This window comes from Arachis ipaensis, chromosome B05 (genome assembly GCF_000816755.2).
Source record: "Arachis ipaensis cultivar K30076 chromosome B05, Araip1.1, whole genome shotgun sequence".
In the NCBI taxonomy this organism is placed as follows: Eukaryota; Viridiplantae; Streptophyta; class Magnoliopsida; order Fabales; family Fabaceae; genus Arachis; species Arachis ipaensis.
In genome coordinates, this window is record NC_029789.2 from 34,893,041 (window position 1) to 34,898,978 (window position 5,938).

Genomic DNA, 5,938 nt, shown 5'->3' on the forward strand with positions numbered 1-5,938 from the left:
TAAGGCGAAATTAAGACGTCGATAAAAACACTGAAGTGTACTAGTAGTTGGATTCCTTTAGTAATTTATTGTTACCTTTTACTTTACTTTTTCATTAATTGTATCTATTTATGCTAACCCAACGGAGGGTTATTCGTGAATAAATTACTTCTCCAATTTTGTCATTGACGACTTGGGTCAGGACATTTTGTTCGACGACTTAAGTTAGTCGTTAACCTGAAAGATTGTTTCGTCGATCGGCTTAAATTTCTGTCCAATGTTCTCTGTTCCTACCGATTATCAAAAACAGCAACAAAAATAGCACACCCTGGAGGACAGGCTTACTGGCGTTTAAACGCCAGTAAGGATAGCAGAATGGGCGTTTAACGCCCAGTCTGGCAGCATTCTGGGCGTTAAAGGCCAGAATTGGCAGACAGACTAGCGTTTAACGCCAGAAAAGGGTGTCTGGCTGGCATTAAACGCCAGAAAGGGGCATCAGCCTAGCGTTTAACGCTAGAATGGGCAACAGAGCTGGTGTTAAACGCCAGATATGGCACACAGAGGGCGTTTAAATGCCAGAAAGATGCAGGGAGCAGAATTTCTTGACACCTCAGGATCTGTGGACCCCACAGGATCCCCACCTACCCCAACTCTTTTTCTCTCCTTTTAACACCTTTCCATAACACTCTTCCCCAAAATAAACTCCACCAATCACCTCCATTTCTCCTCCAAAACCATCATACAACCTACCTACCCCCACCCATTCAAATTCAAACCATCTCTCCCCCAAACCCAACCCCTATTACAAGAATTCCCTCTCCACTCCACTACTATGTAAGCCCCTCATCACTCCTTCATTTTCACACATCATAACCACCTAAAACCCCCCTTGGCCAAACCATTCACACACCTCCATCTCCTCCATCTCTTCTTCCTCTAATCCTTTCTTTCTTCTTTTGCTCGAGGACGAGCAAACTTTTTAAGTTTGATGTGGAAAAAAGCTCTACTTTTTGTTTTTCCAAAACCATTAATGACACCTAAGGCTAGAAAAACCTCTAGGAAGAGGAAAGGGAAGGCAGTTGCTTCCAACTTCGAGTCATGGGAGATGGAGAGATTCATCTCAAAAGCCCATCATTAGAAAGAGGATGGAGCAAATAAGAGAGCCCACTCATGGACCTCAACAAGAGCATGAGGAAGTCCTTCATCAAGAAATCCCTGAGATGCCTCAAGGGATGCATTTCCCTCCCCACAACTATTGGGAGCAACTCAATACCTCTTTAGGATAATTGAGTTCCAACATGGAGAAACTAAGAGTGGAGCACCAAGAGCACTCCATCATCCACCATGAAATCAGAGAGGACCAAAAGGCCATGAGAGAGGAGCAACAAAGGCAAGGGAAAGACATAGAGGAGCTCAAGAACTCCATTGGTTCTTCAAGAGGAAGAAGAAGACACCATCACTAAGATGGACCCGTTCTTTAATCTCCTTGTTTATTTTCTTTTCTGTTTTCGGTTTTTATGCCTTATGTTTTGACTATGTTTGTGTCTTCATTATATGATCATTAGTGTTTAGTGTCTATGTCTTAAAGCTATGAATGTTCCATAAATCTTTCATCTTTCTTAAATGAAAAATATTTTCTGAAAAAGAAAAAGAAGTACATGAATTTCGAATTCTATCTTGAAAATAGTTTAATTATTTTGATGTGGTGGCAATACTTTTTGCTTTCTGAATGAATGCTTGAATAGTGCATATTTTTTATAGTGAAGTTTATGAATGTTAAAATTGTTGGCTCTTGAAAGAATAATGAAAAAAGAGAAATGTTATTGATAATCTGAAAAATCATAAAATTGATTCTTGAAACAAGAAAAAGTAGTGAAAAACACAAAGCTTGCGGAAAAAAATTAAAGAAAAAGAAAAAGCAAGCAGAAAAAGCCAATAGCTCTTTAAACCAAAAGGCAAGATCAAAAAGCCAATAACACTTTAAACTAAAAGGCAAGGATAAAAAGGATCCAAGGCTTTGAGCATTAATGGATAGGAGGGTCCAAAGGAATAAAATCCTGGCCTAAGCAGCTAAATCAAGATGTCCCTAACCATGTGCTTGTGTCATGAAGGTCCAAGTGAAAAGCTTGAGATTGAGTGGTAAAAGTTGTGATCCAAAGCAAAAAGAGTGTGCTTAAGAACTCTGAGCACCTCTAACTGGGGACTCTAGCAAAGCTGAGTCACAATCTGAAAAGGTTCACCCAGTTATGTGTCCGTGACATTTATGTATCCGGTGGTAATACTGGAAAACAAAATGCTAAGGGTCATGGCCAAGACTCATAAAGTAGCTATGTTCAAGAATCAACATACTAAACTAGAAAAATCAATAACACTATCTGAATTCTGAGTTCTTATGGATGCCAATCATTCTGAACTTCAAAGGATAAAGTGATATGCCAAAACTGTTCAAAAGCGAAAAGCTACTAGTCCCGCTCATCTAATTGGAACTAAGCTTCATTGATATTTTGAAATTTATTGTATTTTCTCTTATTTTTATCCTATTTTGTTTTTATTTGCTTGGGGACAAGCAACAATTTAAGTTTGGTGTTGTGATGAGCGGATAATTTATACGCTTTTTAGCATTGTTTTTAGGTAGTTTTTAGCATGTTTTAGTTACTTTTTTTTATATTTTTATTAGCTTTTATGCAAAAATCACATTTCTGGACTTTACTATGAGTTTGTGTGTTTTGTTGTAATTTCAGGTATTTCTGGCTGAAATTGAGGACCTAAGCCAAAATCTGATTCAGAGGCTGAGAAAGGACTGCAGATGTTGTTGGATTCTGACCTTCCTGCACTCAAACGCAATTTTCTGGAGCTACAGAAGTCCAATTGGTGCGTTCTCAATTGGGATGGAAAGCTAACATCTTGGGCTTTTCAGAAATATATAATAGTTTATACTTTTCATGAGATTTGATGGCCCAAACTAGCGTTAAACGCCAGCCAGAGATCCTTTTCTGGCGTAAAATGCCAGAACTGGCAGCAGAACTGAAGTTAAATGCCCAAACTGGTATCCAAGCTGACATTTAACTCTAGAAAAGGCCTATGCATGTGTAAAGTTTAATGCTCAGTCCAAGCACACACCAAGTGGGCCCGGAACTGGATTTATGCACTATCTGCGCTTAGTTACTTATTTTCTGTAATTCTTAGTAACTAGTTTAGTATAAATAGCACTTTTTACTATTGTATAGGAATCTTATGCTATTTTTCACATTTGGAGGCTGGCCACACGGCCATGCCAAGACATTTTTCTCTTATGTATTTTCTACGGTGGAGTTTCTACACCTCATAAATTAAGGTGCGGAGCTATGCTGTTCTTCATGAATTAATGCAAGTACTATTGTTTCTCTTTCAATTCACGCTTACTTATTCTCCAAGATATACTCTCGTACTTAATTCAGTTAAGTTAGAATGAAGGGGTGATCAGTGGCAATCACCCACTATCTTCGTTACTCGCTTAGCCAAGATCCGCATGCCTGACAACCACAAGCGGTCTACATGATGTTCAACGTAGTCATTGGACAACAGCATGAGTATAGTCTCTTGGGTCTCTGATCCATGGATTTGGCTTGCCTCTCCTGACAACAAAGCATTCGAATCCGTGAGATCAGAACCTTCATGGTAGAGGCTAGAACCAATTGGCAGCATTCCTGAGATCCGAAAAGTCTAAAACTTGTATGTGGTATTCCGAGTAGGATCTGGAACGGGATGACTGTGACGAGCTTCAAACTCACGAATTTTGGGCGCAGTGACAGTGTGCAAAAGGATAGAGAGATCTTATTCCGACACAAGTGAGAACCGACAGATGATTAGCCGTGCGGTAACTGTGCCTGGTATTTTTCATCCGAGACGAGAGATCCGACAGTTGATTAGCCGTACAGAAACCGTACCTGGACCATTTCCACTGAGAGGACGGATAGTAGCCATTGACAACTGTGATCCACCAACATACAGCTTGCCATGGAAGGGAGCACGTATGATTGGATGAAGACAATAGGAAAGCAGAGGTTCAGAAGCAACAAAAAATCTCCAAATGCTTATCTGAAATTCCCACCAATGAATTACATAAGTATCTTTATTTTAATTTACATTTTATTTATCTTTCAATTATCAAAACTCATAACTAATTGAATCCGCCTGACTAAGATTTACAGGATGACCATAGCTTGCTTTAAGCCGACAATCTCCGTAGGATCGACCCTTACTCGCATAAGGTTTTATTACTTGGACGACCCAGTACACTTGCTGGTTAGTTGCACCGGAGTTGTAAAAAGTGTGATCACAATTCCGTGCACCACTAGTACGAGAAGCACAGTACTACCCCTTAGTGCATGAAGTCCTGTATAGGAGAGGAATCTCAACACCCCTCCTAAAATGTGTCCCGACCTCCGCTACGATGGAAGTTCTTGAGAAAGTCCACAGTGGCATGTGCGGCAACCACCTCGAGGCACGAGTGACGAGAAGACTTTTGCTAGTAAAGAATTTCATAAAAATAATCACATTGTAAGTATAGTTTCTAAACCAGCAAAGAATCTTTTCGTACAAAAGTTTGGTTGTCACAAGTAACAAACCCCTAGTAAAATTGATAACCGAAGTATTTAAACCTCGGGTCGTCTCTCAAAGAATTGCAGGGAAGTATGATTTATTATTGGTTATGGAAAAGTATCTTTTTGGGTTTTTGAAATAGGGAACAAGGAAATAAATTGGCAAGAAAGTAAATTAATAACTAGAAAAACTCTTGGCAAGGTATGAGAACTAGAAATCCTATCCTAGTTATCCTTATCAATTATGATGAAAATTGTTTATTGCTCCCACTTAGTTAACCCTTACTAAATAAAGGAAAGTCAAGTGGACTAATCAATTTGATTCCTCAAGTCCTAGTCAACTCCTAAGGAAAGACTAGCTTTAGAGTGATTCAAATCAACCAGAAAACTTCAAATATCAATCAACAACGGAGTTTGATAACTCAAGTGTCACCAATTACTCAACCAAAGCCAAAAGGGGAGAAATCTAAATTAAATTAAAAGCATAAATAACATAAATAGAAGAAACAATCATAAATCTGAAATACCTCAAATTGCATTAAATAAAGAAAATCAAATCTAACATGGAGTTCATAAATTAAATTGGAAAAATAAACAAACTAAAGTCATAGAATACATAGAAGTAGAAGAGAAACTGAAATTAAAGGAACATTGAACCTGGAATGAAGAAGAAGTAAACCTAACCTTAAGAGAAATCCTAATCCTAAAACCTAAGAGAGATGAGAGAGTCTCTCTCTCTAGAAAACTACATCTAAAACCTCAATTTGTGAATAATGAATGAATGATGATGATTTATTTGATTTCCTCATTCTCCAGCCTCTATTCTGTATTTCTGGGCTTGGATTTGGGCCGAAAAGGAGGCCAGGAATCGCTGAGGGTATTTTCTGCAACTTTCTGCACGTGCGTCTGTCACGTGTGCGCGTGGGTCACGCGTGCGCGTCATTTGGCATTTTTCCTTGTCACGCGTACGCGTCAGTCACGCGTACGCATCGCTTGGTTTCTGTGCTAGGCACGCATCCGCGTCGTCCATGCGTGCGCGTCGCTGCCATTTTCTCCAAAACTTTATTTTCGCGCGTTCCTTCCACTTTTGCATGTTTTCTTTCTGTCCTCTAAGCCATTCCTGCCCTATAAGGCCTGAAAATACTCAACAAACGGATCACTGCATCGAATGGTAATAAAGAATAATTAAAGTTAACAGTTTTAAGGCCTAGGAAATATAATTTCACATATATCACAGAATAAGGAAGGAATTATAAAACCATGCAAATAATCTGAATAAGTGAGCAAAGACTTGATAAAAACCACTCAATTGAGCACAATATAAGTCATAAAATAGTGGTTTATCAACCTCCCCACACTTAAACATTAGCATGTCCTCA